Below are 13,002 nucleotides of genomic sequence, written 5' to 3'. Positions count from 1 at the left end.
CAGGGAAGCCACAGAACGCTTGACTTCTGATCTTTCTAATATTTCTGATTGGGGCAGAGCAAACTTGGTATTGTTCAATGCCTCAAAAACTCAATTCCTCCATCTATCAACTCGACACAACCTTCCAGACAACTATCCCCTCTTCTTCAATGACACTCAACTGTCCCCGTCTTCTACACTGAACATCCTCGGTCTGTCCTTTACTTATAATCTGAACTGGAAACTTCACATCTAATCTCTAGCTAAAACAGCTTCTATGAAGTTAGGTGTTTTGAAACGTCTCCGCCAGTTTTTCTCACCCCCCCCCGCTGCTAATTCTGTACAAGGGCCTTATCCGTCCATGTATGGAGTATGCTTCACATGTCCGGGGGGCTTCCACTCATACCGCTCTTCTAGACAGGGTAGAATCAACAGCTTTTGGTCTCATCAACTCATTTCCTCTAACTGACTGTCTTCAGCCTCTCTCTCACCACCGCAATGTTGCATCTCTAGGTATCTTCTATCGCTATTTTCATGCTAACTGTTCTTCTGATCTTGCTAACTGCATGCCTCCCCTCCTCCCGCGGCCTCGCTGCACAAGACTTTCTTCTTTCTCTCACCCCTATTCTGTCCACCTCTCCAATGCAAGAGTTAACCAGTATTTTCAATCATTCATCCCTTTCTCTGGTAAACTCTGGAACTCCCTGCCTGCTTCTATATTTCCACCTTCCTATGACTTAGATTCCTTCAAGAGGGAGGTTTCAAGACATCCTTCATTTTTTTGCTACCGGTTTGGAGCTTTTTCTGGGACTGGCATCTCAGTGGTTTTTTTTTTTTTTTTTTGCCCTTGGCCAGGGTCTCCTACATAAAAAAAATAACAAATAAATAAATAAATAAATAAATGTATGCATATACGTATCTATGTGTGTGTGTGTGTGTGTGTATGCATTTATATACATATGTATGTATCAGAAACATGCCGTCTAGGTAGGCAATAAAACAGTTCAGTAATCTAGGAAAATTATGAAAGTTGCTCTGATTATTATGTATACAGTGCATTTTTTTTTTCTTTTTGGAGGTTAGGTAAGCAAAATTCGCCCCTCTCTTTCAATCTCAGTATGTAAGCTACAAATAGAGGTATTCCACGTGCTGCATACAGTTTTTCCTCACCTTGTTTTTATGTGTTATAATGACAAAAGTAAATCTGACCAACTCAATCGCTTGGCATCTTTCGTGGAATGTGATTACGCCATTGTGTTTCGCTTATTTTTTATTTTTTATATTATTCTTTTTCAATTTTAGTCCATTTACATTTATATTGTAAATATAAAAGTAAATGCGCAAATAGGGAAGAAAAGCAGGAAGAGATAAAGACAGAAAAGATGAGAGAGAGAGAGAGAGAGAGAGAGAGAGAGAGAGAGAGAGAGAGAGAGAGAGAGAGAGAGAGAGAGAGAGAGAGAGAGAGAGAGAGAGAGAGAGAGCAATCTGGCGAATGTGGACACCCAGTTATGTAGGGTAAGGAATTTTTTTTTATTTACTACAATTCCCTTTAGAGCACCATATTAAAAATATTATCATTTGCAAGAATAGAAATATGAGTACATCATGACCTAGTCCGATTGGTACTAGTCTTTTCAGGGAAGTTTAGCAAGCAAAATTAATAAAATGTCAATACAGCTTGTATGAGTAGTATGAGGCGGGAGGCTGTGTATCACACCCCTATCACCAACTACCTATCCTGAGTAATTACTGACGGCACGTGCCTGTGGTAGACGGTCACTGTTCTCCTAAATCTATTAACAGTGGTGTTCCTCAGGGTTCTCCTATCACCCCCTCTCTTCCTATTTATTTTATATTTTATTCATCAATGATCTTCTAAACCAGACTTCTTGTCCTATCCACTCCTATGCTAATGATACCACCCTGCAATTTTCCACGTCTTTTCGTAGACGTCCAACCCTTCAGGAAGTAAGCAGTTCACGCAGAGAAGCCACAAAACGCCAGACTTATGATCTCTCTAAAATTTCTGATACGGGCAGAACAAACTTGGTATTGTTCAACACCTCAAAAACTCTATTCCTCCATCTATAAGCTCTACACAACCTTCCAGATAACTATCCCCTTTTCTTCAGTGACACTCAACTCTCCACCTCTTCTACACTGAACATTCTCGGTCTGTCCTTTTCTTATAATCTGACTGGAAACTTTACATCTCATATATATATATATATATATATATATATATATATATATATATATATATATATATATATATATATATATATATATATATATATATATATATATATATATATATATATATATGGTGTAACGCGAGTTTCTGTAAATACTGAAAGAGGTGAAAGAACGTGTAATTCTAAGTAGAAAATGTTCTATACACATATGTATTTTAAGGCTTTGCTTACCCGTTAGAGATGAAATTGTATGGGACTCACAGTTGTATTATGCGTGTAGCTATGAGGTGACGGACACACGGTTGCATTGTCGCAGCCTCGGAGGTGCCACTTGCTCAAATTAGTAATGGTTTATTTTTATTTATTTATTTATTTATTTATTTATTATCATTATTATTATTATTATTATTTTTTTTTTTTTGCAGGCTGTGGATTATTGCAATATCTTGTAACAAGAAAAAAACGGTATTTACCAAAAAGCATTACACGGCACCATTATTGAGGTGATTAAATTACTCCTCTAAAATGATACGTGGCATCATTTAAAGCGAGGGAGGACGGGGGAGCGAGTCGCAAGCGACCTTGAAAACAGCTGTGTGATGATGCCAAGTAACATTTTACAGGAGTACTTTTAATCACCGCTGTGAGGCTGCGACAATGCAACCGTCTGTCCGTCACCTCATAGCTACATGCAGGTGACCACCGCCTTCGAGTACCAAGCCGATCCTCCCAATTTACCTTGGCATTGTATTGGACTACACTAATTTCTCGTGGTGAGTCTTCCACGTTATATAAGTTCAGTTCCTGGATCGTATGACCTATCTGAGTATCACTGGGTCATCTTAACCTTGTGCTGAGACAATATATTATATATTTATATAACACTCGCGAACTCATTCTCTCGGAGCGTAAGATGAATGAAGTCCCTCTCTGTCTCTCTCGAGGATGCTTCTCCGGCAGTCAGGTGAAGTATCCACGTTACAAGCGTACGCCTCGTTAAACCACAGCGTCCTGCACTACACTCTGAAAGCAGACAAGCCCAAATTGTCTCCACCGGCCCGGACAAGGACACAAACTCAACCAAATAAACTACGTAAATTTGTGAAGTGCTGGAGAGGCGGTAGGAGCACATGAGTTACAAGAAGAAAATGTCGAGTAGCGTCAAGAAGTTTTGTTGAAAAAGGCTTTTGTACATAACGAGGCTAACTTGTCCAAACACTGGCTATGGAGGGCACTCATGTCAGAGCACAAGACGTAGTTGTAATGAATGCGAGAAATAAGGGAATCTCTCTCCTGCTTTTTATCATTATCATAGCTCTCATCGTTATTGTTGTTTTCATTATTTTTTGTTGCTACTATCATCACCACCACCACTACTAAACTACTCATCTTTAACGTTCACTATTATTATCATTCCTATCATTATTACTTGTTTCGTTCTTACCATTTTTTTTACTTTTCTCTCTTCTTATTCAATATTCTTCTCTCCCTGCCTTGACTTATCCATTCTTCTTTTTATTTCTTACAGTCTGCCTTTCCTATTTTTTTTCCTTTTCCTCACATTAATTTTTAGTCATCTTTCTCCTTTCCTGTTATTCTATTTTTTCCCTCTTTTCCCTTCCTCTCTCTCTTCTCGCCGTTCTCCCCCAACTTCTTTTACTTTAAATTACCCTAGAATTCAGGTACCTCGACTATTTTTTCTTTTCAACTCCCAGTCCATGTTGCAACCGCCAAGATGATGAAATAAATTGTCGTCCGTTTTTCGTTTCACGTGGCTGCTTTTTTTAATCTACGTGTGTGTGTGTGTGTGTGTGTGTGTGTGTGTGTGTGTGTGTGTGTGTGTGTGTGTTGAAAGTAATTGTTAGTCTTTCCCTAAAAATAAAAGAGAGAGAGAGAGAGAGAGAGAGAGAGAGAGAGAGAGAGAGAGAGAGAGAGAGAGAGAGAGAGAGAGAGAGAGAGAGAGAGAGAGAGAGAGAGTGGTCAAACACACACAAACACACAAAAATACGAACTTTGTTTTCCATATAGATCAATTTAGTTTAGCCAACGTTTTGTCCGTCACGTGATCGCCGCTTGGGAATCCCGACAGGCTATTCGCTATGCATGAAGTATTTTCAGTGCTATTTCATTTTATTGGCTACGTATTTCAGTGTTCCATGCACACGTCAATCTGTGCTGATTATAGTGTCATGGAATGCTCTCCTACTTTTTATTATGATCGTTCTATGCTCCTGTACCGAGGATGATTGACGTGCTAATGAAATGAAACTAAAACGAATACGCGATTGCAGGGACACTGTGTATACTTCAACAAAATGGTAAAAAAGAGAGGACTTTTTCGAAAACAGTTTTAGTAATACGTGTGGTGCATCCTGACCTGTTGATACGCCTGTAATGTCTCTGCCAAGGCCTCTACGGAGACCTTGGGCTGGAGACGAGGCCTTTGTGTGTGTTTCTCCTGCACACCAGTTAAAGCAATTACTAACGACTCTCGGCGATTCCCCCTTGGCCATTTATTTTGTCATGATATAAAATAGTGAATATTAGATAAGGCTGCCAGCCACGACCACCCAAGGACTCTGGGTCCGCTGGATCCGCTGAGAAAGAAACCTGGCGGAGAGTAGGAGCTTCACGTTAACACGCCATTTTTATAAACAACGAGGACAGTCATGGCACAATTTACATCCCCAAGACAACCGCAAGAGTCGTCGCGTGACCCACGCCAGACTGCCAGTGTCCGCCCGCCCGGTAACATATGGCGCAGCCGAGCTAAAAGCTTCGCTGTAATTTTTGGTGAGGCCATTACTGCTTCCTGAGCACGACACCACCTCAAGGTGTGGCGCTGGCCAGGCGGTGGGGATGGCAGTGAGTGTGTGTGAGTGTGTGTGTGTGTGACAGAGAGAGAGAGAGAGAGAGAGAGAGAGAGAGAGAGAGAGAGAGAGAGAGAGAGAGAGAGAGAGAGAGAGAGAGAGAGAGAGTTAGGGGGGAGGGAGAGGGGCGGGCTGGCAGAACAGACAGACAGACAGACATACGAACAGACAGACAGACTGATAGACAAACGTAGACAAACAAAAAAGCTACCTGGCTGACAGACTGACTAACCGACTGATCAATTAAGTAAATGCTTGAGGAGGAACAGATTGACGGACAGACGCACGGCCAGCGAGACGCGTGCACGACGTAACTATCTGAACAAAAATTCCATAAATCTCCTGAACGTCCTTCACCCAAGATGACAAGACGTCAGCTCCGCGTCGCAGGTCACAACGCACACTCCTGCCTCTCTTCGGTGTGGACGAGGCGGAGGGTGAGGCAGGAGACACAATGAGGGAAGGTGAGGGGCTGGCGAAGGACAGCCTCACAAAGCTCGACATTTACGAAACTTTGATGAGGAAACTTGTTGTGTTAGTCTGATTTTTTTTTTTTTTTTTGCCAAGTTGAAAAAATACTACATGAATTTAATATTTCGGCACCAAGGAACGCCGTTGACTTAGGTAATTAAGAAAACATAAGGCATATATTATGATGCATTATTCAACGTGGTGAGAACATTTCTGTTTTACTTCTCTGAAAATAATAATGCTCGGGAAAGATCAGGAAGGAAGAAAGCAGAGACGTAAAGACACACATGCCTGAAGGGTAGGTTTAGCTGTTAACAATCAATGTCCCAGAAAACACATTAACACTGTTAGATCCACTACGCTGCTTGCATACATACACACACACACACACAGACACGCACTCAACTCTCACACACACACGCACACACATTCTCTCTCTCTCTCTCTCTCTCTCTCTCTCTCTCTCTCTCTCTCTGCGTTATCCCTCCCTTCTTCCGGTAATCCATCCATCCTCCATCTTCCAAGGCTAGCCGCGTCCCTTCGTCATTTATATCTGTCTCATGGTTCTCCTTTCGCAGCTCAGCCACCCGGAGCGCTTCGGGCCTGTCCTGTCCTTGGCCGGTACAAATTTTATCGCCTGCTCCGTAAACTTGAATTGGCAAAAAAATTCTGTCGATCCACAGACTTTGGGCTGCAAAGATTTCCTGCTCAAGACACAGGGCGAAGGAGCATCGGTTTATTGATGTTTTCCTCTTTCTTGGCTCTGATGTTACGAATATTTCATGGCCTTGTTTCAGGAACCCTGCGGAGGCACTCTTTTTGCGAATAAAATTCATTTTAGATACTCAGAGCCTTCTGGCAAACATACGTATTCGTTAGTCTGTACTGCAGATATCTTTGGCATGTGTTTGGAGATTCTGATACGAAAGAAGAAATATCATTCACACCATCACCACTAACAATCTCAAAAGTTACTGACAGATGGCTAGAGAGATAAATCTTTCACTCATCGCAATGCTGCATCTCTTCCTACCTTTTATTTCCATTTCTATGGTTTCTGCGTAGCACCCGATAAAGTCTTATTACGGCCTCGCTGCACACGACTTCCCACTAATTTCTAATCTGGCTAGCTTACTAATGCAAAAATTAACCAGTACCTTCACTCCTTCATCCTTTTCACTTGTAAACTAACTCTCTTCCTGTTTCTGTTTTCCCTCCTACCTTCGACTTGAACTGTTTCAAAGGAGGAGTATTAAGACACCTCAGAAGCTGGATTGGACAACTCTCTTGGTCCTCTTCCTGTTTCTTTTTTGGGAACACCACTGAGCTTTGTTACCTTTATTTGTCCTTCAGTGACATTTGAGAGAGAGAGAGAGAGAGAGAGAGAGAGAGAGAGAGAGAGAGAGAGAGAGTTATTGCTGTTGTTGTTGTTGTTGGTGGTGGTGATAGTAGTGGTGGTGTTGGAGGTGATGATGGTGACACTATTGTTGTGTTTATTCATTATCATTTTAGTAACATAACATATCACTCAATAGCAGCAGCCGTATCACCACCATCATCATCACCACCACCACCACCACCACCACCAATAAAACCATTACCACTAAAAATATCCACCACCAGATTTCCCTTCCTGGGGCGCCAAGACTTCTTCACATGAGGGACGCCACTTAGTCGTCCTGAATCACGCATTTTACCACATCTGAGCATAATCCCGAGTGTGAATGCCAGCCAAGTAGCCCTGAAAGCTACACCTCCTGGCTCGGAATAAATGCTTAATTTTCTTTCCCTGTCCGGTGCAAAAAAAAAAAAAAAAAAAAAAAAAAAAAAAAAAAAAAAAAAAAAAAACATTTTTTTCCTTCTCGTCTCTAATTCAGTTATTTTTTTTTTCAGTGCAATTTATTCCTGCTTTATTTTTTTTCTTTCCTGTATTATTTCTAGGAATTTTACATATTCTCCAAGCGTGCAGTAATACGTGTACATTCTGCATTAATCATATTATTCTGTACTTAAAAGGACAATAACACAATTAACTTTTTTTTTTCATGATAGATTAACACTTATGTAAACCAAAAAGGGAATAACACGAAACAGAACCAACGCGGCACATTGTGACACTTATACCCAGAATAGTTGGTGTCCTGCTACTCGAGCAAGTGTGCCATATGTTGCCGCGCTAAAATGAGAGAAAACTGTCAACTTGAAAAATTTGAATGACAACCGGTAAAAATCAAACGAGTTCCTCTTGTGATGTTGGAAATCAAGAGAAAAGCTGAAGAAACTATTCTACTTCAACATTCACACACACACACTGAAAATCGTTGAAAATTAACCAAGAGTAAAGTACTTAATCTGAGGCCAAAAATACATCCATCTGCACTGCTTCCGCAAATTAAAAACATATAACATATGCAGGATGCAAGTATGGAAACGAAGCGAGGGTAAATTGCTTTACAATTATTCATGTATAATACAGTCGCAAATTTACCAACAAATCGTACAATTTTATTTTATTTTCGTTGTACTTTATAGCAATACTAAAACTGCTACTGTTGTGGGAAAGTTAATGGGTTCCCGTAAAACTGTTGGGTAAGAGTGCAAATACAAGAGCTATCTGTTAATTAACACTATACATTTTGACTTCTACTGGCAATAAATAGCTTCCCTGCGCTCTTGACGTCACATGAACCGAGCGGAAATGCAAAAGAATTTAGCGGGCACATCCACCGCTGCTGAAACACGAGCCTGGTTACCAATGCTGACTCATCTCGAAGTAATTAAGGAGCACGATGGCTTTCGGTTCATGAGTATCGGTAAGTAATTTCAGCGTCAATGAATCAAATCACATTATTCCATTTGAATAACTCAGTATCTGCATCAAATACCTAATTATATTCTTGTAGAAGGTAACCCGATGACTGACGTGGTTTCATATCACGCTTAATTAAATAGTCTAGTGGAGGGGAAATTTCTAGGAACACTACAGACAGCAAAAGAAATGATTAAGGACCTCAAAACCTTTAGTTCCTGTTGCTTTAATGAACTCTATCTAGAGTTAATGAAATTAAGTAAGAAGCGCCAATCTGACAAACTCTGTAGTGTGTGTGTGTGTGTGTGTGTGTGTGTGTGTGTGTGTGTGTGTGTGTGTGTGTGTGTGTGTGTGTGTGTGTGTGTGTGTGTGTGTGTGTGTGTGTGTGTGTGCGTGTGTTTGCGCGCGAGTTTATGACTGTTCGTTTGTCAGTCTGTCTGCGTTTGTGTATGTGTGCAAAGGGCAACTGGTACTGTACACTCACATAGCATGAAATTCAGCAGAAGATCGAAATTCAGTCCCAACTGAATCAAAATAAATTTTATCCTTCGTGGAATTTTTCAAAGGATCGTATTTAGTGTGGCAAAGTTCCTATTGAAAAATGCAAATTTCGCCATAACTTTTTTTTTATTTATTTTTTTTTTCATTTGGAGAACACTCATTCTGGTATCAATGAATAGTTCATTCTTATATCAATTAATAGAATTCTGAAGCAATAAGAGTTTATTGATGTTGATTTTCTAGGTCAGGTCAAAGAAGTCAGGCAGAAACTATATGTCTAAATTGGATGAATAGTTAGGCCAACTAGAATCTAGCTGTACGTGGGTTAAAATAATTTTAATTTTGATTAAAGAATGTTAATTCAGCGGGAAAAAAAAAATTACACAGATTTTTCATAAGGAAATACCAATTTCGTTATTATGGCTGTATTTTTTTTTTTTTCTTCTTGGAACATTTACTTCGATGCCAATGAAAAGCTCTTCCATAATCCCATCTACACATCCAGATGTACAATGCTGAGCTTACAGGTAAAGTTAAAAGTCATTAATTAACGTTATATACTCTTCGATCCATTATCAGAACGTGGATGAAATCCGGCAGGTGTGTTGGAATCCTGTCGCAGAGTGATCGAAATCATTAGCGAGCCGCATGCCGGACACTGGCTGTGTCACGAGTGATGGAGACTTGTTCTTAAAAGTGAAGTTTATGCAACGAGTGAACCATCAACTGTTTATTAGTAAATCACATTATTCTGTCCACACGGTCTATCATTTATTGCCTATTTACTTAGATGTCTGCCTTAACTTTCATTTCAATTACACGTATTCCGTATTTTTTTTTTCTGACGGAAATTACTTTGTTTCTGCAATATCAAATATTGTGAAATTTTGTTATTAACTTATTCTTTTCGCGTAAAATACATTACTTAAAACAAAGTTATATCAATCTGTCCCTTTCATATTTTTTTTTATTTATAAAAGACACAATAGTCATATGTATAAGAGTTGCTTGTGATCAACCACAGAACAGCTGGACAAGGACAGGCAGCAATGCTTTTACCGTCTCCTCGATTTGTTCCTTACTACGCAAAAATTATTACGAGTCATCACTTCACAGAAAACTTTACTTTCGTTGTGACACATACAGTAGGACATAGTGTGTGTGTATGTATGTCTGTGTGTGTGTGTGTCTGTGTATGGGTGGGTGGGTGTGTGATCAGTCTCACACACACACATTCCCGCCACGCAGCACATCATCCATCCATCCATTCATCCGTGACCTTTAGAGCAAAAATCCTTCCCCACGGATACTCATGTTACAAGATTCCATGAACGTAACAAAGGCAAAGCGAACATAAGAATTAATGAAAACAAAAGAGATTTATTCTTCGTTGCTTACCTGTTTTACTTAGTCGAGATGGTATCATGTACAATTCAAGTTCTGTCCTTTATAATAGGTACTGTATTTATGATATATTTACGTATTCACCCACAATTCATTTTATAATTCACGGTTACTGATGATCAATTGTACGAAAAAGGAACATGTCAAGTTCAAAATAATAAATTAAAAAATATATAAGATTCAGTAAAAACAGTACAGGAAAACTAGAACACGCGGAGAGAGAGAGAGAGAGAGAGAGAGAGAGAGAGAGAGAGAGAGAGAGAGAGAGAGAGAGAGAGAGAGAGAGAGAGAGAGAGAGAGAGCAAAGTAAAAGAGACAGGAAAAACTGCATTTATTTTTTTTCGTGACATTTCATTATATATCATTTTCATCAGTGAAATATTCTCATGTCATTTCTTTAATGTGACATGTATTCATGTGCCATTTTTCTGGTGACATTTTTTTTCATTTTTTCCAAGCAGCGTGGTGATGGACGCCCCTTGCTGCGCTCCACGAGTAAGCTCATGGACAGACGGAGGCACAGAGTGATAGTTTCCTGTCGCCCTTTAATTTCACGTATCTTGGTTAGGAATGCAAGGCCAAGCGGCTTCCCTATACCAGCTGTCCTGCCGCACATTTACTGACCATCACCTCACCCACCCCCGGACAAACAGTGCAGTTTGCCTTGCTTACATGTAAATTCCACACAAGTAAATTCCACCCACAAAAATTCCTCCACGAAATCGCCTGAGGTGATTTTACCCATGATAAATACCCGCAACCTAACATAATATAACATAACATAATCTTACGGGGTGTGGGGAAATCGTTTTGTAGAGATCTAGCAGGTGGAATGTTCGTGGGGACATTTACCTGAAGGAGCTTACGGTGCACAGTCTGCCCCAGTGTCGCGGCCATCTGTGTGCGGCAGGTGGTGGTCAGCAGTGGAATAACCTGCCACATCCACTTCAACTGTGCCTCGTTCATGGTTACACTGATATAGTTAGCACGTTCGGAGCACGCGCGTACACACACACACACACACACACAACGCACGCACGCACGTACGCACACTCTACCATCTCCGTGGTGGTAGTTGGTACAGTACATACACAATATCCTCAAGCCGCCTTACCTCCATCACTCAGCATTGCGCCGCACCGATGAAAGTGCAATAATAAGTGTTGCGCTCACTAATACACGCAAGATTTTTTTGAGTGTTTTGTTTTTTGTTTTGTGTGTGTGTCTTTGTCTTTTTGCATGTTTTCTTTGAAATATACGGAAAACATTTGAGGTATTTTTTGTACGAAGGTTTTAACATTTCAGTTTTCCATATACGAGATCAATTTATTACAGTACTTTGACCTTTAAACGGTTCTTCCAGTGACACGATAGTTGATCATGCAGCTGCAATTGTGGTGTACTGATAGCGTAAGATTTTCTACATTTTTATACCACATTGTTCAAAATTGATCATGGCTCTGGAATTCATGAACTGTGACTTACATATGATTGTAAACAACGTCATGCAAGGCGATGCGATACATAAATTTTAAATCTACCATTGCCTTTAAAGCTATACTCGTATCGTGGAAAGATTTGTCTAAGCTTTGGCGTGGATTAGATTTCTCGGATATGAACGTGACGGAAGGAAAAAGCAGGAAATTTTACACTGGAGAATTCTTGAAGAGAAAATCAAATGAATTTTAGGAGTCAGTCCAGTAAAAACGAGACACACTTGCGGGAAAGATTGAGACCAAAAAGGCGGCGTGGACCAGGTAATGGAAGGCCTGTTAGGTGGTGGTGGTGGTGGTGGTGGTAGTGGTGGTAGTGGTGGTGGTGATGGTGGTGGTGGTGCTAGTGGTGGTGGTCAAGGTAACTTACGAATAAAGGACACCATTTCGGGAAAGCCACAGGAAAATCTCGCTACGGTGACGAGGCGCCTGGGTGGCCCTCTCCCTCTCCACAGTTCCTTTTCTCCGCCTCGCTTCACCACTCAGTCGTGTCCTGGTGACCCACAGTAGGCGTTGGGTTCCCGGCGTGGATGTCCGGATCACTCCCGATTTCCAGATGGTGGCGGCGTCAGCTGTCTTATTTATGTCCATCTCCTGATCTCATTGCAGCGTATCAAAATGTTTCAGGGGGGGTCGTGTGCCAGCCCGCGTCTTATCAACTAAAGATCACGTTACTCGAGTCATACTCATTGGACTCGCTATGAAATGTTATCTTCATTGTGTTTCGTAGACAGTTTTCCTTCTCCCCTGTCATTCCCTGCCTGTGGGACATGTGCAGTATTACTTGTGGCTCCTCCGACGACGTTCTGTCTATTTTGTCCGATATTTCACCTTGGGCATACCCGGGCACGTGGGCACTCGAGAGGAGGCGGAGGGAAAACTGACTGTGGTGTCCAGAAACATTCTCGACATGTTGATTTTATGAACCTCCAGAGTAGCAGTAGCTCTAGTGGTGGTGGTGGTGGTAGTAGTAGTAGTAGTAGTAGTAGTAGTAGTAGTAGTAGTAGTAATAGTAGTAGTAGTAGTAGTAGTAGTAGTTGTAGTTGTTGTTGTTGTTCTTGTTGTTAGTGGTGGTGGTTTCGTTGTTGTTGTTGTTGTTGTTGTTGTTGTTGTTGTTGTTGTTGTTGTCGTCGTCGTCGTCGTCGTCGTCGTTGTTGTTGTAGTTGTTGTTATTGTTGTGGTGGTGGAGATGGTCACCCTGGTGGCTGTGGTGGTGGTGGTGGTGGTGGTGGTGGTTACGGTAGAAATAGTTATAGCTGCTGTTGTTGTTGTTGTTACTT

This window comes from Scylla paramamosain, unplaced genomic scaffold (genome assembly GCF_035594125.1).
Source record: "Scylla paramamosain isolate STU-SP2022 unplaced genomic scaffold, ASM3559412v1 Contig39, whole genome shotgun sequence".
NCBI lineage: Eukaryota > Metazoa > Arthropoda > Malacostraca > Decapoda > Portunidae > Scylla > Scylla paramamosain.
This window is presented reverse-complemented; position numbering follows the sequence as displayed.